The following is a 23,191-nucleotide window of genomic DNA, read 5'->3' on the forward strand; positions in this document are numbered from 1 at the left end:
TGAGAGAAGGGGTGTCATTTCCAAAAGAGTATAAGGTAGTATGTGACTGAAGTTTTTCTTTATCACCTGTCATATGTTTCGAACATCCACTCTCGATGTACCATTGATTTTCCTTCCCTTCCCATATAAGGCTATACCACATCTTTTTGGTTGTGGTTCTTTTATTCTCCATGTTTTGGCTCTTGAGGCTTGCTCCTTTTGAGTTGTTTGCCGAAACCTGCTCCTGCATTCAGAATCTTCATGACCGAAATTGTTACAAATAGAACATTCTACTTCATTTTCAAGAGTAGAGAAGTTATTGTAGGTCCTTTTCATGATCCCAGACATACTCCTCTGTTTATGAGCTTCTCTAGTCATGATTGTCTTATAGGCAACACATTGAGCTGCTTTGTGACAAAAGTTATGACAAGAGAAACATTGGCCATTGAAGAAACTCCTGTGATTATCAAATCTACCAGCCAAATGACTATTGTTCCTATTGACATCCATTCTTGAGGCCAATTGAGAATATTTTACCTGTGGCTGGTTGTAGCTTCTGTCCATTCTAAAAGTAGATTGCCCCCGATTTATCTGGTAGTCTTTATTCACTCTTGAGTTGAATTGTCCGTGATTTACCTGGTGATTTCTATTTGGCCTTTGTTCACTTATTGCTGCATCAAGATAACTTTTGGAGGTAGATGGTTCCTGCACTTGAGTTGTTTCTTTATTATATCCCAGACCTGTCTTGATTAGTGGAGAACGCTGAACTTTGATAATCTCATCTAATGTTTCAGATCCTTTAACAAATATAAGATTAAGAGCTTTAGATTTCTCAATCTCTTTTCTAAGCCCCACATTTCACATTCTAACTTTTCATGATGCTTTTCCCTTTCAACCAGTTGGAATTGCAGAGTATCAATAATCATATTTTTCTCTTCTAGACAAATTTTGAGTTTAGAAATCTCTTCAGAAAGACCTTCTTCATCTATAGCATCCATGCAATTTTCATCTTCAAAAGCCATTAAAAGTCTATATTTATTACCTTGTTCATCTTCATCACTATTTCAAATTCCATCACTGTCTTCATGAATGTAATAGCTTTTCTTATTTACATTCTGCTTCTTGTTCCATCTAACAGGTTCCTTACCCTTGTCATGCTTATCTTTATGAGGACATTTGGCAGCATAATGTCCAAATCTTCCACAAGCAAAGCATTTGAAAGGTAACTTACCACTGAATCTTCCAGCACCTCGTTGAATATTCTTGACAAAATTTGATTCTTCCTCTTCTTCTAACATATGTCCTGACTCATAGTAATCTCCTTTGCGTGAAGCCTTGAAAGCAGCTTCTCTCTTGTCTGATGGTCCTCCTTTCCTCCTTTCATAAGCAGTCAAAATTTCATGCAGTTGTGACATGGTAAGATTTCGTAGATTCTCCTTTTCTTCTATTGCAGAAACTTTAGATTCAAACCTAGGGGACAAAGATCCTAGAACCTTTTCAACCACAACAACCTCTTTTATTTCTTCACCCAAGTTTTTCATACAATTAAAAATCTCATCTACACGAAGGAAATAGTTAGCCACACTTTCATCATTGTGCATTTTAAGATTTTCAGACTAAGTTCTGAGGGTTTGAAGTTTTGCTCGTTTTACCTGTTCATCTCCTTCATAGCTGAGAACAATCTTGTCCCATATTTCTTTCGTGGATTTATACTGCATAACCTTGACAAATTCTGATTGAGATAGACATCCTAATAGAGTATTGACAACCTTTGCATTTGTTTCAGATTGCTTCTTACCAGCCGAATCTGTAGGAGTTGTGGATGGGAAAGTGTACCCTGTATCTATGATATCCCAGACTTATGTAGCAAGAGATTGAAGATAGGCCGTGACTCTTACCTTACAATAGACCAAGTTGGTCCCATCAAAAATTGGTGCCCTGATAGATGTTTCTCTCTCGTAGTTGCTCATGATGATGGATCTTCCTTCAAGCGATCAAGCTTCTTCAGAAGGGCCTGATCTGATACCAATTGTTGGAAATAATACTGAGAGGTGGGGTGAATCAGTATTATCAAGTCAATTATTTCCTTTTTCAAATCCAGATCATATACGCTACTTCAGTTAGATAACCACATATATACATAACTACGTATAAGGAAACCCGCGTATACCATGCAAACTTATAATTTACTTTATCTTACAGATGTTGATCATTAATCAGTGTATCAGAATCAAATAAACAGTAACCAAAAACAGTGAAACAAGGAAGAAGACAATCACACACAAGAACACAAGATATAAGGTGGAAACCCAATGTGGGTGAAAACCACCTGCTGCAATTTGTCTCTATCTTCTTTTTAATTAGAAACTTCCTTTTACAATGATTCTGTACTGGTGCAGTCCTTTACTAGTACGCAGGTTGCAACCTGCAGAGAGCTACAACCCTCTCTCGTTCTCCAGCTTCTCCTGGAAGGGAGATACAACCCCCTTAGCTCTTGCACTAGCCAAGATACTAGTATGCAGGTGCTGGCTTACAGAATGATGCAACCTTCTCTTTCTTATAGGGACCACGTTTCATAAATTTTCAGACTGGATCCATGAATATCAATCAATCATCAAGAATTTCTGCATCAAACAATCTCCTTTTCACCAATTAGAACCGAATCAAGTAGACACTTCTCTGACAGCTGTACCCAAAACACAGTAGCAGTAATCACATACCAAATTCTGAGCCCAGAAGACTGCAGCAATAAACAGAAGCAACTAGAACCCAACTCAAGAGATGTACGCTACTTCAATAACCTAAAACCTGTGTGCATACGCTTATGTGTTTGGACCAACCGGCATATACACGTTTTTTATTCACTAAACCAGCGTGTATACGCGCCTTAGATTCACTGAACCTGCGTACAGATCTATAAAGGATAATTCACTCTTTCAATCATTCAGACATTAGTTAACCCAGATTACCAGATTTATAGATCGAGCATGTGCCACATATAACAGATCAAAGTCATAGAAAGATACTACTATTCAAGCTTAAAGAATTTGACCCATCAATAGAACTTTTGCTTCTCCTTGCGCTCAGGTTTTTGTTCATTCAGATCTAGATCTACACCATCACCCAATCACGAGTATTCCAGATCTAGTACTTTTTAGATATTCAATAATTCAAATGGTAATTTGCCAAATGATCTCCTTCCTCTTTTATAGACTTAGGCCTTTCATAATACGACAGTCCATAACCATAACAAAACAATACCATGGAACCAATACTTGGGATCAACACTTCTGACGAGATACCATGGCCCAAAACCATAGGTTCAATTACCAAGGACTAAATACCATGGACCAAAAGTAAGTTCTCCAACATATATGCGCTTTTCATTGCGTGAAAGTGCGTGTATACGTATACGCGCTTTTGTAACGTATAACCCGCATGTATATGGGTCTTCGTCTAGGTGAACCTGCGTATATATATTTTTCTTCATTCCGAAAGCCTGAACTGAGATCTGTCACTAAAGTGAGTTTCCATCAAGGACAACACCTGTGCCATAGCTCCAAACTTGTGCCATAATGCCAACAATCTCCCCCTTTGGACTTGATGGCAACCCCAAGATCCCCAAAGTCATTCTCCCGCTTTGTCATCAAGGGCAAAGGGTTGCGCTCCCCCTGAGTACATGCTGAGATCTCTGCGCTGCTGTGCTGACCATGCTCCCCCTGACTGTAGGCAAGATCTGCAAAAAGATGTTCTTCAAGAAGAACCATGACTTATACATCATAAAAGACATTCCTATCACCAAAAAGGCTCTATACATACATCCATCACCCAACCAAGTGGGGATCATCCACCCAACCAAGTGGGCATACATTAGAAATTTACATATGACAACCAAGAACATCACATTATTCATCCTAGGCATAGTGGGGAAACCAAAGTAGGCCGTTACATGACCTTGACACCATAAACGAGATACATGACATAGAGATATAGAGATATAGAGACGAAATATCTAGAGCAAGACTTATAAAAGTCACCAATAACTGATATCAACAGCATCTGTAAATCATTGTTCAGATCAGCAACCATGTTTTCCTTCCGATTTCCCTCTGCATTTGTTTCACCTAATATCAATAACAGCTGTGAATCTTGAACCAAGGGCTTCTAATGAAATGCCAACAATGCTTTATCAGAAGTTTTATCTGCTCCCCCTCAACCTGTGCTAGATGGTCTCTGTCAGACCCATATCAGACTTCCTTCAACCAGAGTCTGTCCCCACTGATTTCTTTCAAACTAACATATACGCGACTGTCTCTGCATGAATTGGCATATGTACGCGGATCCTCCTCAGGCAACACACGTACACCCATTTTTCTCTGAAACAGACAAGTTTCAACAGCAAGATGATGCATCAACTACTCCCAGCTTCTGTCTGAGGTATTCAAAAGTTTCCCTGGGCAATGGTTTGGTGAGAATATCAGCAACTTGTTCCTTAGAGGGAACATACTCCAATTTGACCTTTTGTACCAACACTTGTTCCCGAAGAAAATGATACTTGATCGGTATGTGCTTAGTCTTTGAATGCATGACAGGATTCTTTGAGATACTGATAGCACTTGTATTGTCACATAAGATGGAGATAGGTGGAGTACAAGTGATTTGAAAATCCTGCAAAGTTTGCATCCTCCAAAGGAGTTGTGTGTAACAAGATGCGACAACCACATATTCTGCTTCAGTTGTAGATAGAGCAATCGAACTCTGTTTCTTGCTGAACCAAGATACTAATCTGGAACCCATAAAGAATGCAACACCACTTGTGCTTTTTCGGTCATCCACGCGTCCAGCCAAATCTGCATCTGTATAAGCATGAAGAGTGAGATATATATCTCTTGGATACCATAGGCCATAGTTCTGAGTTCCTTGAAGATACTTGAAAATTCTCTTCACTGCCTGAACACGAGTTTCCTTAGGATTTGCCTGAAATCTTCCAACTATTCCCACTGCATGGATGATGTCTGGTCGGGTACCTGTCAAATAAAGTAGACTTCCAATCATGGATCTATGGGTTGGTTGATGCACTGCTGCTGATTTATCATTTGCACTGAGGCTGCATCCTGTAACCATAGGGGTACATACTGGTTTCGAATCTTCCATGCCATACTTCTTCAAAATCTGCTTCAGGTACTTGGTTTGAGATAAAAAGATACCTCCTTCATTTCGTTGGATTTGTAATCCAAGAAAATATGTCAGTTCTCCAAGCAAGGACACTTTGAATTCTTTCTACATCACCAAGGCAAAGCTTTGACTCATAGCTTCTTCATTGCTGCCAAAGATGATATCATCAACATACACAACAAGTATTAGCAATTTGTTATTTTCAATTTTTATATAAAGATTGCTATCTGTTGATCCTTTTGAGAAACCTTGTTGTTGAGTATATTTGTCCAGACGATAGTACCAAGCCCTTGGAGCTTGTTTAAGACCATAGAGAGCCTTCTTAAGACTGCATACAAGTTTTGGATCATTTCCAAGGATGAATCCATCTGGTTGCTCAATATACACTTCTTCTTCTAAGTATCCATTCACAAAAGCTGATTTCACATCCATTTGAAATACTTTGAACTTTTGGAAGCTTGAGAGAGCAATGAACATTCGTATGGCCTCAAGTCTAGCAACGGGAGAAAATTTTTCTTCAAAGTCTATCCCTTCTTGTTGAGCATACCCTTTACGCACAAGTTTGGCCTTGCTTCTAATAACTTCCTCATTTTCATTCAACTTGTTTTTAAAGATCCATTTTGTCCCTATGACATTCTTATCTTTTGGTCTAGGAACCAACTCCCAAGTGTTATTCTTTTTGATCTGCTCAAGTTCTTTATCCATTGCCTTGACCTAACATTCATCTTTGCATTCCTCTTTTACATTTTGTAGTTTAGAGGAGGAGAGCAATGCCAAATTGCTTGAGGCTTCTGCAATTGTTCTTCTTGTTTGTATACCTGCCTCTTTCTGCCCCAAAATTTGAGATTCTAGATGATTCTTCTGAACGTACCTGTATGGAGTCTTATCTTCTATCCTTATCTGTTCTTTTGGTGCCTCTTGAGCTTCTTCTTCATCATAAGTCTGATTTGATGTTGAAGGATTGTCCTCATCATCTTCGAAATCTTCGAAATTCACTTGCATAGGAATGTTTCCTTCTTCATCAATTACTACATCAACGCTGTCAACAATTCTCCCAAGTCTTTTGTTGTAACACTTATATGCTTTGCTATGGGGAGAATAACAAAGGAGAATGCCCTGCTCTAGGTTCAAACTTGCCAAGATTTTCATCATTATTTTTGATATAGCATTTGCTTCCAAAAATTTTGAAATATTTTACCGAATGAGTCTCACCATACTAGCGCTCATGAGGATTTTGAGTGCTTTTCACCCAGACATTTGTCTTGTTGAGAATAACAGTTACAGCAAATGCGGCTTCTCCCCAGAAGGTTGCGGGAGTTCCAGACTCATCAAGCATAGCACGAGCCATTTGTTGAACCGTTCTATTCATCCTTTCCACTACTCCATTTTGCTGAGGAGTCCTAGCTGTAGAGAATTCCCTTCTTATTCCATGTTCTTCACAAAAATCGAAAAATTCATTCGAGGTAAATTCTCCTCCTCGGTCAGACCTGAGGCATTTGATTATGTGATCTGATTCGTTCTCCACCAAGGCTTTGAATGATTTGAAATTTTCAAAGGCTTCGTCTTTGTGCTTCATAAGTCCTATCCAACACATCCTAGAAAAATCATTAATGAATAATATAAAGTATTCTTCTCCTCGGGGTGACCTTTTCCTAGATGGACCACATACATCAGTATGGACAAGTTCAAGTGGCCTGCTATCTGATCCTTCCTTCTCATGGAAGTTAGTTTTGGTTTGCTTACCAAACTAACACGATTTGCATATTTTATTATTTGGAAGACCATGAACTGCCCGGTATTCCCATGCTTCCCTTATCTGTGAGAAGCTAGGATGCCCCAATCTTCTGTGCCATAGCCAGTGTTCATCATTCTTGCTTAGATAGCACTGATGTTGTCCTTCTTTGAATATGTATAAATTGTTTGGAGTTCTTACGCCTTTGATAACTATTTTTCCTGTATCTAGAATATGAACACTACATCCATTTGATCGAAATATTACCTCAATTCCTTGATCACACATCTGACTGACACTTAATAGATTATGCTTTAAGCCATCAACATACATGACATTTCCAGCTTTGACCCTTTCTTTCAACTGAACAAAATATTTACCTTTTATGAGAGCAGGGGTGTCATTTCCAAAAGAGACCTTCTTCTCCTTCGCTAAGGCACTATATGACAAAAGTTTTTCTTTATCACTTGTCATATGTTTCGAACATCCACTCTCGATGTACAATTGATTTTCTTGCCCTTTCGCATATAAGGCTATACCACATCTTTCTGGTTGTGGTTCTTTTATTCTCCATGTTTTGGCTCTTGAGGCTTACTCCTTCTGAGTTGTTTGCCGAAACCTGCCCCTGCATTCAGAATCTTCATGACCGAAATTGTTACAAATAGAACATTCTACTTCATTTTCAAGAGAAGAGAAGTTATTGTAGGTCCTTTTCATGATCCCAGACATACTCCTCTGTTTATGAGCTTCTCTAGTCATGATTGTCTTATAGGAAACAAATTGAGCTGATTTGTGACCAAAGTTATGACAAGAGAAACATTGGCCATTGAAGAAACTCCTGTCATTATCAAATCTACCAGCCAAATTATTATTGTTCCTATTGACATCCATTCTTGAGGCAAATTGAGAAGATTTTACCTGTGGTTGGTTGTAGCTTCTGTCCATTCTAAAAGTAGATTGCCCCCAATTTATCTGGTAGTCTTTGTTCACTCTTGAGGTGAATTGTCCCTGATTTACCTGGTGATTTCTATTTGGCCAGAAGAGATGTAAAGTTTGATGAAAATATATCGACCTACGAGCCTAGTTCGGCGGATGTGCCACCTCTCTCTATCTCTTCCACTTCTAAAAATATTTCTTCTTTAGATGATGACATCAAGGATGAAAATCCTCCCCCACCTTCTCAGCATCTTCCTTCAGCTCCTCAGCTTCAAAATGGGTCCGCGCTACTCGGGATGCAAAAGGTTCTCTTTTCGGTGATCCTACAGATTGAAGTCGTACCCGTTCTCAGTTCAATAGAGCCTCTTCTTTACTGGCTCAAGTTTCATCAAATTATGATCCTAACACCTTTGCAGAAGCTTCAGGCAATCCAGATTGGGACACAGCTATGAACGAAGAATATTGTTTAGTATTGGAAAATGACACATGGGACCATTTTCCTCTTCCAAAGGGATGAAAGCTTATTAGATGAAAATGTGTTTATAGAACCAAGTTTGGACCGGATGGAAAAGTTGATAAACATTAAGCTCGTCTTGTTTCTAAGGGTTTTTCACAAGTTGAAGGTATTCACTGTAATGAAACCTTCTCCTCTATTTCCAAAATGAACTCTATCCACCTTGTTATTTCCCTTGTTGCCTCTTTCAAATGGGAAGTCCATTAGATGGATGTTAAATCCACCTTCTTTCGTAGGGGCTTGCATGAATAAATCTATATGGAACAACCTCCTGATTTTATACAAAACGACTCTAGCCTTGTATGGTGATTTCTGTCATTCAGAATACCGCGATTCCTGAACAGTCAAATCAACAACTAAATGATGCCAGAACCGCCCCCCCAAGCTTCTACTTCATCCAATTCTTCCTCTCCTCCTTCCTCTTCACTTGATGAAGCTGGTAAAGCCAAGAATCAAGTAACTGAGAAGAAGAAGGAGAATAAGAAGAAAGAAAAGAATAAGAAGGAGACGAAAGCGAAAAAGGGGAGCCAAACATCATCTAGTGAAAATCCACACAATGCACCGACCAGGCCTAAATCGCCATGTGTCATTTGCAATGGAGACCACTATCACCGAAATTGTCCCTGCATCCCTCGGATCTTAAGGGACTGGTCTCCTCGTTTGCACAACCCGGTGTCATCAACCTCTGATGATCATGTTGAGAATACACCGTCAACTAGTGAAGGCAAAGTCTCTGGACAAAAAGGGAACCATAGATTTCCTTGTAAACTGTGTGAAGGCAATCACGCCGTCCACCGTTGTCCCTTCCTTGAAGAGGCTAAAGAAGTTTTAGATAATCGTCTGGTTTCACCGTTACGACTTCCTCCTGGATATCAAAAACTCTTGCCGAGCCCTCCACCAGTTGAAAATCTGGCTGGCCCATCCTTGCGGTCAGCCGAAGCACCTATCGTTGAAAATGAACCCTCGGAATCCATACCAGACGAAAGTCAAAGGGTCGATACGATAGTTGACCCAGTATTGCCTTCAGAATGTTCATCTTCGAACGATACTGCCACTAAAGAGAAAGAGAATGACACCAGTCAAATTCTTTTCATCAACATTGACTCAGATGATCTTGGGAGCAGTCCTCCCCTTCCTTTATCACATGAAGGAAGTTCATCAGAGCCTTACCCGGCCGTTTATTCGGTCCCACCACCAAGCAACCTAGTTGTTTCCTTCGACTGGAATCTACTATGCAGACCCCATTTACTAGCCAATGTACCATTCAGAATCATTGTACAAGCTTACAGAATGGTCATGGTTGGTACCATCATAGATGAAGGGGCTTCTGTGAGTATCCTTTCCTCAACTGCTTGGAAAGCGCTTGGTTCGCCATCGCTTTTGCCTAAAATGAGAAATCTAACAGGGTTCGACAAAGGGACCAGTCGACCTTTAGGGATCCTTCCAAATGTACCCATTACTTTGAGAAGGAAAACTGTTCAAATGAACATTATGGTAGTTCAAGGACCTTTAGATTATAATCTACTCCTTGGACGTGAATATATTTATAGCATGGGAGCCATCGTCTCCTCACTCTTTAGAGTAATGTGTTTTGCGCATGAAGGCAGAGTGGTCAAGCTCGTAGACCAACTATCGTTTCCCGGCTCACACATAGCTAGTAGTCAAACGCCATCCCTAAATGGTCTTTTCACGCAAGGAATGTCTCATCAAATTCCAGTCCGTCTGCTTGATGAACGTGAGTGATTCAAGAGACAGGACTGAATCCCAGGGGGCATGCACCATGGTCTGCTTCGGCAAGAGAGCCTTGGGTAGAGGGTTGATTTCCGCGAAGGATATATGACTAATTTGGCAAAACCCGTCCTTATAGGAAAATGGGAATGAACTAGAATAAGATACCTTCGTTAAGGTTATGCCGGGTGATAACACCTCCCTTTGCCTGTTTCGATAGGCATCGCCGAGAAAGAATTTTATCTGCTGTGCAGATGAAACTTTCTTGGTAACCTGGAAATTTTTCACTATACCTGGGGGTATGCAAACCTTTCCACATGCAAGCGAAGAGCGGCTATTTATTTTTAAATTTGTAGGACCCATAACCCTTTAAACTCCTAGGATTAGGCGTTTCCTAGCTTTCATAAAGAAAGGGTGCGGAGCAAAGCTTTATAAGGTGCAAGCTCCACAAAAATGGCATCTTAGATGAGACATCTGTATTTTACGACTGAATTGAGCAGTTTTAGCACATAGTTCAAGCTCGTTAAAGAATAAACATAAGTCATGAGCAAGTGTTCCTCTAGAGTTTAAGCTCATTTTAAAAAATGAACCAATTTCTGGTAAACAACCGTCGTGAATGTAGTACTTCAGCCTTTAAAGCCCTGGTCATGTTCTCATCATCACCTCCACTCTACATTGGCCGATCATTCACCTCCACGTGATTGTTTACCCTTTTTGAGGAACAACTGCGAAGAGTGATCCTGTTAGCCATCCTTGTAACACTACCGTGATTGGAAAATTCCAAACCTTACCTGGAATCAGCTGCTACCCGAATTTATCACTCGTTCCTAAAAAACGAGTCTCCTTTAAGCTCTTTTCAATTGACTCGTAAAATATGAAAATATTGCCGAGCCATTGGCCTTTCCAGCTCGTTAAAGTGACTGGAAGTGCTATATCTCCTTTAGATTTTAATCTTTTTGGACCTGAGGGATTATTACACAAAAAGATCGAGCACTTGTTTTGTTCGGCTCGTTAAAATTACCGAAAATTCATCCCTTTCGTATTGTTTTATACTTTTTTAGAATTAAGGGATTAGATGACGAAAAAGTATTTATGGATTTTCCTTTACGTCCCTTTTCGGACTCTCTAAAATTGAAAAGGATCGAGTTATCTTTGTTGTTAAACTCGTTAAAACCTAATAGTGACAAACTTGTCCACAACAGACAAGAGCGAGTTTCACTATTGCTAGGCTCGTTAAAACATAGCGATGGGTTTGCCCGAAGGGCAAATTATAGAACAAGCATATGTCATCCTCCTCAAGCTTGACAAAAATAAAGAGGTACTAGTCAACAATGACTGGGGAAAACTTGGGAAGAAAACTTGAAGAAACTTTGTTGGTAGCAAGTCGCTCTTGAACATGACACTTTCACTCCGCATCCAAGTCGGATTCGGTTGTTCCATTCACCGGTCACATCACCATGGTTCCTTCACACCATCCACATTTGGGGTTAATGCTACCAATCCATCATGTCAGTGTCCCCGAGATGTTCAAGAGAAGTCGCTCAGAGAATTCACCTGTGTCTCGTTCACTGCAATACATTTACACTCCATTCTTTCATGACCGCCACCCTGAACCTTATATCATCAGATTGTTTTCACCTCCATTTAAATCATTTGCTCCGTTCCGTGTCATTGATGTGGGATTCCCTAAGGCCCTCCTATGACGGATCACTTCTTGTCGACATCAGCTCATTATCCAAGAAGTCGTTCTAGGAACAACCCTTTCAGTACTTTGAAGCTTGCATGCCTCAATAGCAAGTTTCTCACTTCCGGCGACAGGTTTACATCAACGGCCTTTGACCGAAAGATTTTGCGTGGTGTTCGATGCCAAGTCCTTTATTCACACCACGTGAATTGTACTGTAGTACCTTGAGGGTCATCATCATTATCGGTGATTCCTCTCGCGCCTGTTAACAACTCACATCATTGGCTGGTAATCAGGCGATGTCTTTCCATGTTCGACTCAAGAACATTTCTCACATGGATCAACTTGTACTTTGAGTAAAGATCGAACTAGAATGAAGACCCCGGATCTAGTTTCATCCATCCGGGCTGCGATATATGTTCAGGAAAATAAAGACATCAAATGTACATCATTACTGCATAAATAATCATCCAACCTAAGGGATGATGTCTCTATCAGAATCATCAGATTACACTCAGATGATTGTCTGTCTCATGTACATGAAAATGAATTTATAAAGTTGAGCATGGGAAATGCCCGCCTCAGCTAGATCATGAAAATATTATGAAGATAATGTATTGTATTGTATCTTATTACAGGTCTCATTCCAGCTTGAAAGAACTTCAGATCCTCATGATAAAGCATTTCACCCGACATCAACAAATTAATGACCTCATGCTTTAGGGGGCAACTGTTATAGACATTTTTGGGCACTGCAATCCCAATCATAAATGTCCATAAACTAAAGGCTCTTAAGTCCCTAAAAGTGTTGTTCCGACCCCTAAAAGAACAAGGTCAACTGATTACATCTTCTCCCAGAAGTTCTCCATGAAAAAACACTCAGAACTGGTCAAAACTGGACCATTTCACCTGCTCCATAGGCAAAATGCGTTGCATCCCACCTGAATACACTCAGTAGGTGCGATGCATGTCAAAAAACCCTTCTATGGGGTGCGATGGGCGAGAAGAGACAAATGGCAAGGTCAATCTGCAAGGTGGAGGAGCATGGAATCTTCCAGAAACCTTTCCTGTGACACTTGCCTCTCTGAATTCGACCAGGGATGAGTAAGAGATCATCAATCTCCAAGTGGAATCAAGAACTATTAGAGAGAAGACACTAATCAAATCTCAAAAGCTGACTCACCCCCCTTGCAAACATCTATATATGGATCCCTCATCCCAGAGATCCAGAGGCTGGAATTGTGTATCTTGTAAGGAAGTGCTGCTAGTTTCTTGGTGCAATCCTATAGTGTTGGGTGATCTAAGCTTTTCATGAGGTGAAGAAGGGCTTCTTGCTGAGAGGATGATGTTGGGTCAGAACAATCGGTTGTAATCCTCTTTGCTCTTTCTTGATTATTAATGAAGCTATTCAAGTTTTCCTCCACATTCTCGTGTAATTGATGTTGTATGCACTTGTGTGGTTAATATACATCTGATCCTATATTGTTTATGATAATAGATCTATGTTCTCGTATAGTGTTATGCTGCTTTGATTCTACAGGTACTCTGTGAAGCTGGGTGTACAAGGAAGCAAGTAGCAAAAGACTATCAGAAGGGAGAGGAACCAAGCGCAAGACTGAGGTTGGTCTCCGTTATTCTTCTCTCATCTATTTCTCATAAAGGAAAACAAAAGTGGCTTTAGTGTGTTTGTTTCTAAGGTAGCTATCACCCTTAGTGGGACTAGCAGTTCTGCATAGACACTAGTTCTCCCGATAACACCAAGTCTAATTCTTTTTTATCTTATCAAGATCTCCATTCATAGCCTTTACCTAATTTTCATCCTAGATGGCCTGAGAAAAATCCTTTGGCCCAACGATAGAAAAAAGATAAATGTTCCTTGTATAAGGGGATTCATTAGTCTTCTTCTTGTTTGAACACCTGTATGCAAGTCACCTACAATCTGATTAGTTGGGTGGTATTTTTACACACACCTTGAAGGATATTTTACATGAGGGATTTTTCGTTCTTCAGTAACTTCATTGTCAACTAGTTCATCATCATCCTCATTATGGATGACTTGATCAATAGAGTTGATGTTTGTTGGTATTTTGTCTTCAAAGGCAGTGTGCTCATAAAATTTAACATCAATAAAATCAACTATCATTCTTGAGTTCTTGTTGTAGCATCTTTATCCTTTACTATTATGATAGTACCCAAAAAAGAAATACTTTCATCAACTCTTACATCGAACTTGCCAAGATTCTTATCATTGTTCTTGATGTAGTGCTTGCTCCCAAATACATTGAAATTGGTTTAAAGTGTTCTTTGTTGAAAATTAAAACTATTGTATGTATGGATTTAGCCCAAAATCTCAGTGGTATGTTTCTTTCAGTCATCATGGCTCTAACCAGTTGGTGGAGAAATCTATTGGGTCTCTTGCTACACCATTCTGATATAGAGTCTCGAGTATAACAAATTGTCTCTTAATGCCTTGACCTTTGCAATAATCATAAAAATCCTTGGATGTAAATTCCCCACCATTATTTGATCTTATACATTTGATCCTGTGGCCCGCCTCTTTGTCATCCATGGCCTTAAAATTTTTAAATTTCACAAATGCCTTTGATTTTTCTCTTAGAAATGCCAGCCAAATTATTATGTTGAATTCATCAATAATAAGCATGAAATAAAACTTACCAGTTTGTGTTTTTAAGGGTCCACAAAGATCCATATGTACTATCTACAATTCCCTACTTGTAGAACTTTCCTTTCATTTGAAAGGCACACGTACTTGTTTTCCAATATGGAAAGATTTGCAAATAGTAATTTCATAATTGGAGATCTTTGGTAGGTGCCTAACTACATTTTTCTTACCCAACTTTATAATCTTATCAAAATTCAGATTTCCCAATCTCATTTTCCATAGCCAACGCTCATTAAACTTTCTTAAACAACATTATTTAGATTTATCTTTCAACACATAAATATCATTGTCAGTTCTTATAGCTTTAGATACAATTTCACATGTGCCTCCAGATTTGATTTGGAAATTTTTAGATCTTATCATAGTCTTGGTCACACATCTCGGAAACATTGAGAAGGATATGTTTCATGCCTTCAACAATTCAAAACATTCTTGGCCTTTGCTCTATAATTTCCTAATCCAACAACTCATTTACATACAATATTTCCTAGTGCATTACTTCCAAAGGTCACATTACCTTTGCTGACATGTTCCAATGACAAAAACATTTTTTTTATCTCTCGTCATGTACTTGGGACAAACTCTATCAACATGGAAATGGTTGCCTTCATTCTAAGCATATAGAATTAGATCACAATTTTCTTCTATTTCTTGTGTTTCCACACTTTAGGTTGTTAGTTTGCCTGCTTTAATTTGGGGTCTGACTTAAAATTTATAATCTTGTAATCAATTAACTTATACCCAAAATTATGGAAATTAAGACACTCCATCATATCAATCGACAACAAAAAAGAATTATCATTCCTAGGAATGTTTTTCCTTTGCATGACAAATACATTAGTTCGCTAATACAAAGTATTTCCCCTCTTATTTGTGATTTCTTTTAAGTTAAATTCACCCTACAACTAGCAGCCTTATGTCCATAGTTTTTGCAGGTAAAATAATAGTTTGGAAAAAAATTTCATACCTAGGAGCACTAATAAATGACTGTGGTCTCCTTCCTGGTGGCTCCAAAAAACTATGATGGTTTCTTCTCTAAGGTACATCGTATCCCTATTGGACTCATGGTTGATTGTAGTTATTGTTTACCTCAAATTTTTGTTGTTGTTGTTGAGAATTCCTCTTTCTTACAATGTTGTTCTTTTTCTGGGTTAGACCGCTCTGTATACTCTTCCTATTTTGTGGTTGTTGTAAGTAGTTGTTGGAATTTCCTTCATTTTCTTGTTGTTGGAATGAGATTTATTTGGTTGTAACATTGTCTAATCCTTTTATAGCTTCAACTAAAATAATAGTTTTCTTATCTGTGTCTATTGTTGAACTTGTTTCACCTTCAAAACCTAAACTAGCTTTGATATGAGAGAGTATTTAAGCACTTAATAATTCATCCAAATTGTTGGTCTATTTGGAAAATTTCTAACTTGAACTCAACTGAGGTTTTTTCTTTTCCAACTCTTTTCTTAGAGTGATAACCTCTTGTTCAAGTTTTTCACAATCTTTTTCTTTCTTTACTAGTTTTTTTTAAAGAGTGTCTTTGATATTCTTACCTTCTTCAATTTTCAAGAGCATAGGTTCCATAGTTTCTATATTACCTTTGGCCAATACTTATTTTTGTGTTTTGTTCTTTTTCCTCAGTCTTTGAATCTCTTATAAAGCACTAATCAGCTCACCTTCTAATTCAACTTCACCACCTTCTTCTTTAGTCATCATGATTTTCTTCTTGATTTTCAATGGCCATAAGAACAAACTATTTTGATATTTCATAAGCCCTATCGTCATCTAAAGATTGACTATCTTCACTTTCAGAAGAGCCAATATCTTGATTGTAAAATATTTTATTTTTATCCTTTTTCTCCATTTACAAATTTATATATTTATTCTTGGGTTCATGCTTATTCCTCTTCTTATCTATATAGAAGCATAGTGACCTACTTTTCCACAATTAAAGCACTTAAAAGGTAGTTTTCATGTGTACTTTAGTGAGCCTCTCTTGAGCTTTCTCACAAACTTAGCCTCCTCTTCATTTGATTCATAACATGAATCCTCATGTTCTTCATTGGGCTTCTTGTCTACTTTCAAGGTTGCCTCCCTTAGTGTAGTTTTTCCTTTTGATATTCTCATCTCATAAGAAGAGTATCAAGAAATTAATCCATTGTGAGAGAGGAGAGGTTTGTCATTTCCTTAGTGGCTGAAACTTTGGGATTAAATATCTTAGACAAAGATATCAATACCTTTTGGACTACAACTAGCTATTTAAATTATTCATCAAGTCCTCTTATGGTATTGACAACTTCATCAACTCTATGAAAGAACTTTGATATTTCTTCATTATCATGCATATTCAAAGATCAAAATTGCATTTTGTTAAGTTATGGTATGTTCTATGCTTATAACAGTTTACTTCTTTTTCTTATTATATTCCACCGATTATCAATCACATGTACATAAAGTAAAGTGCAGATAGAACATTAAATGATCGACAGAAAACAAGCTAAGACAAGAGACACAAGATGTGGTGGCTAGCCAGGGACAATCAAATTTTCTTTTATCTTCAATAATTCAGCAGAGAAAAATAGTACAATAAATCTGAGTCATATCAGCAGTAGCAAACCCTAGATCAACAGCATCAGCATTAGCGGCTTCATTATCAAACTAGGGCAGACGATATCTCACAAACCGACCGTCGGATTGACTTCATTCCACCACCAAAAGTTTCGGCTTCCAGAGGAGGTTCAGATGAACCTACAGCGCAGTTCAGATGAGGAGATCTTCTAGGCCACGCAAGTCAATCTTTACTTCTGCAGTGGCAGCTTCCGTTTCAGCAATTTCCGGCTTCAAACTAGGGCAGTCGATATCTTGCAAACCGTTCGTCGGATTGACTTCATTCCACCACCAAAAGTTTCGAATTCCAGAGGAGGTTCAGATGAACCTACAACATAGCTCCAAAGAGGAGATCTTCTAGGCCACGCAAGTCAATCTTTACTTCTGCAGTTGCAGCTTCAGTGTCAGCAGTTTCCGGCTTCAAACTAGGGCAGTCGGTATCTTGCAAACCGTTCGTCGCGTTGACTTCATTCCACCACCAAAAGTTTCGGCTTTCAAAGGAGATTCAGATGAACCTATAGTGTAGTTCCAAAGAGGATATCTTCTAGTCCACGCAAGTCAATCTTTACGTCTGCAGTTGCAGCTTCAGATTCAACAGCTTCCGGCTTCACATGTGTGAGAGAGGGAGACCCATTTCAGCGCAGTAGAGAAGAGACTCATATCTGTGCAGTAGAGAGGGAGAGATGTGATGAGATGAGTGAGTCCAAATGAGGAAAAGTCCTCTTATATTTATACACAACGTTGGTGGGTGAATAGATGCGACTGTTGGGCTTCTGAGCCTACATGAGTTGTAGGTCGGCTTGATAATAATTCCATAATCAAAATAAATTCATATCTCCATGAATACTTATCGGAATCGGATGATATTTATATCAATCCTACACCTCTCGACGAGAGGAATCTAATAAAAATATTATCAGCCATGAATAAGATGACCCACATGAAGTTTTGCCTTGGTTTCCAATTTTAACACTCCCTCTCAACCATGGAGAACTTCATCTGCAATCTATCTATCGGTCGTTACTATTCATCCATCAAATGCACTGCCCTGTCCAGCCTGACCCTTGCCCTGCTCTGCTCTATTCTGCCTATTCTGCTTTGTCTTGATCTGCCTGCACTGATCTGTACTGTTTTTCTCTATTCTACTCTGCTCTTGCATTGTTCTGTTCTGCTCTGCTTTTGTCCTAATTATGAATAAGAAGAAATGATCGAGGATGTATCATACTGACTAAAATTCAGTCTCAAAGGATGTACCACTGGTCCCAGACCAGTCTCAACCAACCCAAAGTCAGCGTCATAGTGAGTACAACTTCAATGGTCCCAGACCAATATCATCCTCCACTGACTCAAAGTCAGTCTCAGAGTATGTACCACTGATCCCAGACCAGTCTCAATCGACCCGAAGTCAGTGTCATAGTATGGTACAACTCCTACCGCTGGTCCTAGACCAGTATCATTGATCCCAGATCAATGGAGGTCATCCTATCGTAGGGAGTACGGTAGTTACAACGATGCGTCCATCGGTACTACTATGGTCCCTAACTTCATTTCCTTGCTCATTGATCAGATGAGAGGTACTTCCCATGAGTCCCAGACTGCATGGGTAGGATGCCTCGACAGGAGAACTAATCAATCCTGTCCTCACAGGAGAACACATCAATCCTGCTACAATTTCCATGGAGAACACATCAATCCAGGCCTCACAGGAGAACACATCAATCCTGCTACAATCGCCGTGGAGAACACATCAATCCAGACTACCATGGAGAACACATCAATCCAAGCCTCACAGGAGAACCAATCATCCTGCTACACAGGAGAGTGAATCATCCTGTTCCACAAGAGAGCGAATCATCTTGTCCCATAAGAGAGCGAATCATCTTGTTCCAGTGTGCACCACCAGGGGAGGGTGAGTCACCCTGTGGTCATATATTGCTCCAGTAGGAACCGCAAGCCCTTAGAGCTCCCAGAGCTCAATGTATGCAACATGCAGGACCCTTGTACAATGGTTTCTTGCCAACTCCAAGTCGTTTGGGAAAATCACAGATTAGATCTTTCCTCGGGGCTTTGACAAGGTGTATCAACCTGTACATCATCTTGACGTGATGGAGCTTCCTTGCTCATCGACTTACCATATCCCAGATGATGTCTATCTGCTGGAGCAATTGACAAATACAGGATTCCTCAATAATCAAATCCCACCTCTGGTTGTTACAGAGAATCATAGTGGTATCCAATGTAAATCAAAACAGCTCACTGAAGAGCTTTCGCAACCAGACTTCCTCACACGAGGTTATGCTAGCAACAATATATCCTGCTTCGGCAGTGCTCAAAGCCACCGACTTCTGCTTCCTGCTCATCCAAGATATCGAAGCAGATCCCAAGGTGAAACAGTACCCGGAAGTGCTCTTACGATTCACCACACTGCCTGCCCAATCAACATCAGTATATCCAAATAGTCTCACATCTCCGGCAGTGTATCTTAATCCATGAGAAATTGTGTCCTGAAGAAATCTCAGAAGATTCCAGGCATTAATCCAGTGAGGCTCAACCAAATATGAGCTCACAATGCTAACTGCAAAACATATGTTCAGACAGAGGCTCACCAAGAACATCAATGCGAATGAGTTTTTGAAACTCAGAGGCATTTCCCAAGTCTGGTCTGACATCACTACCATATAAATTCTAAAAGTTAAGATCCTCGAGGTAGTCACAGGCTTGCAGTCCATCATACCGAATATTTCCAATATATATACCACATATTTTCCTTGAGATAGGAAAATTTCCCTTGGCTTCTGCCACACTTCAATTCCTTGGTCCTTCATTTCAATTTCAGAAGCCACCTCCCTCATACATTTGTGAATGAGAGGGTATGCACCTGTTAGAAAGAGGTCATCCACATAGAACACCAGTATGAGAGGCTTGTCATCTTCAACCTTAAAGTAAAGGTTAGGATCGGCTTCACTCCAGTGAATCCCAGCTTCATCAAGTAGCTATCAATCCTCTCATACCATGCTCGGGGTGCTTGCTTCAGCCCATAGAGAGCTTTATTCAACCTGCATACATGAGATTTTCGATCATAAATCTCAAATCCTTCGGGTTGCTCCACGTAGACCTCTTCTTTGATCGAGCCATGCAAGAACGCAGTCTTGACATCCATCTGATGTAGGTTCCATCCTTGTGAAGCGGCAAGGGCTATGATCGAGCGAATGGTCGTATATCTAGCAACAGGTGCAAATATCTCATCATAGTCTATACCTTCCTTTTGGGAGAAACCTCGAGCAACAAAACGAGCCTTATACTTTTCCGTGCTTCCATCTGCTGCATGATTTATCTTGTAAAGCCATTTGGAAGTAACAAAAGTCTTGTCCTGGGGTCTGGGAACTACTTCCCAAACATCATTCTTTATGATAGACTCATATTCTTCGATCATAGCATCCTTCCATACTTGATGCTTGACAGCATCTGAGAATGATGAAGGCTCATTTTGTATGATCGTGCTCATGATGGTCAGGTATCCCTGATACGTGTTAAGTTTCTTACTTTGATGGAAGGTTCCTCAGGGTGTAGCATGTCCTTCAGCATCATCAAGTATCCCCCTAAGCCATGAAGGCCTCTTCTTAGAAGAGGAAGGCTGATGTGGATGAGGATCAATTGGATCCATGGGTTTTTCTACAACAGGCATTGATTCATCATCCTTTTCTTTCAGTTCCCTGGTGTCGGCTTCTTGAGAGCTCCTCAAAGTCGGAAGATTGATCACCTTGCGGAGAGCCATATCTTCATCAAAGGTGACATCATGACTAATTATGATTTCCCTTTGACCGGCTACATAGATTCTATAGCCTTTAGTATTTTCACCATAGCCCACGAAAATTCCCTTCTTTCCAGATGCTCCCAATTTATTCTTTTCTCTTTCGACACATGAAAGTATATAGGGCTTCCAAAAATTTTAAAATGAGAAACATTAGGTTTCTTACCGGTGAATTTTTCTTCAGGAGTCTTGGAACCCAATTCTTGATGAGGGCATCGATTTTGTACATATACGGCAGTGTTTGCAGCTTCAGCCCATAGAAACTTTTGAAGTCTTTGATCATGTAGCATGGCCCAGACAGCTTCCATCATCGTGTGGTTCTTCCTTCCCACCACACCATTTTGCTCAGGAGTATGTGGTGTAGTAGTCTCCCTCTTAATGCCAACCTCAGGTATGCCTGAGTAAACCAATTGTAATATATCGGAGGTCTTGCTTTGGCTTGAGGGGAATGGTCCCCTTTTGAGCTTTCCTTTGGCACATCCTGGACATACACCTTCTTTCTCTACTTGGAATTCAGGCATCCCTGTTACCATCTGTCTTACATTGGGTAGAGCTTTGTAATGAAGGTGGGAAAACCTCCGATGCCAAAGTTCGGACTGAAGCGTTGTGTCGCAAGACATGACTCCTAGCGGACTTCCATCGACCTGATATAATGAATCAACACTAAACCCAAGAGTAAAGGCATCTTTAACATTATTTTTCCATATACATACCTTGCCATTGTTGAAGGTTACCTTGTAGCCTCTGTCTTCCATTGCCAAGATGGACACTAGGTTCCTTTTGAGGTCAGGTGCATTTAATACATCGTGGACTTTCTAGCCTTCTTGAATGGTTGTCCTCTTCCTTGATCTCCAGCTCTCCTCTTACCTTTGCTGTTGAATTTTTCATTCCTTTGATTTGCCATCAGAGGGATTTTGATCATCGTCCTGGTGTGAGTCCTTTCTTTTCTTTGCATGAGAAGAAAAGGCAGCAGGAGGACCTTTAGGCATGGGCATTTCTTGCACTTCTTCCCTTGTTTCTTCTTGAATGCATCTAGCCATTAATTCCTCGAAACCAGGAATTACATTATAGTTCAGAAGAATAGTCCTGAACACATACCATTCATATGGTAATCCTCCAAGAGTTGTGAGTGCCATTTCTCTGTTAGTAATAGTTTCCCCAATAGATAGGAGATTGTTCTTGATCTCAGTGATTCTTAAGAAGTATGCTTGCATACTTTCATCTTTACCCTTCTTGATTTCCCTCAACTTATTTCTAAGAAACAAAACTTGATTTGCATCATTAATTTTAAATAAACTCACCAGTCTGTCGTAGATTTCCTTGGAGGTGTCTAGATCAGAGATGTAGGCCAGCAAGCGCTTGTCGATAGAGTCCCGGATGATCTTCTTTGTTTTGACTTCTCCATTTTTCCATTTGTTCCAGGCAGCAGCAGATGCATTTGATGAAGGATCAACAATATTGCCTCTTACATGGTCCAGCACTCCTTGACCTTCAAGGGATAGATCGATAGACATCTTCCATCCGTGATAGTCAGCTTTCTCACGGAGCTTATCTTCGGCAGGAAAGAGTGTTGAGGACCCCATAGTTCTTTTAGGATAGCCTTGCCAATCTTCTCTTCGATGATTGCTCTTGCTCTTGCTCGGGCTTTGTCTTCACCTCAACTCTGATACCATGTTAAGTTATGGTATGTTCTATGCTTATAACAGTTTACTTCTTTTTCTTATTATATTCTATCGATTAGCAATCACATGTACATAAAGTAAGGTGCAGATAGAACATTAAACGATCGACAGAAAACAAGCCAAGACAAGAGACACAAGATGTGGTGGCTAGCCAGGGACAAACCCCACAATGTGTGGGGAAACCCTTTGATCAAATCTTCTTTTATCTTCAATAATTCAGCAGAGAAAAATAGTACAATAAATCTGAGTCATATTAGCAGTAGCAAACCCTAGATCAACAACATCAGCATTAGCGGCTTCATTATCAAACTAGGGCAGACGATATCTCACAAACGGACCGTCGGATTGACTTCATTCCACCACCGAAAGTTTTGGCTTCCAGAGGATGTTCAGATGAACCTACAACGCAGTTCAGATGAGGAGATCTTCTAGGCCACGCAAGTCAATCTTTACTTCTGTAGTTGCAGCTTCAGTTTTAGCAGTTTCCGGCTTCAAACTAGGGCAGTCGATATCTTGCAAACCGTTCGTCGGATTGACTTCATTCCACCACCAAAAGTTTTGGCTTCCAGAGGAGGATCAGATGAACCTACAGTTCAGTTCCAAAGAGGAGATCTTCTAGGCCACGCAAGTCAATCTTTACTTCTGCAGTTGCAGCTTTAGTTTCAGCAG

Source organism: Pinus tabuliformis, chromosome 4_1, assembly GCF_031772625.1.
Source record: "Pinus tabuliformis cultivar Carrire ecotype Pingquan chromosome 4_1, CPIR1, whole genome shotgun sequence".
In the NCBI taxonomy this organism is placed as follows: Eukaryota; Viridiplantae; Streptophyta; class Pinopsida; order Pinales; family Pinaceae; genus Pinus; species Pinus tabuliformis.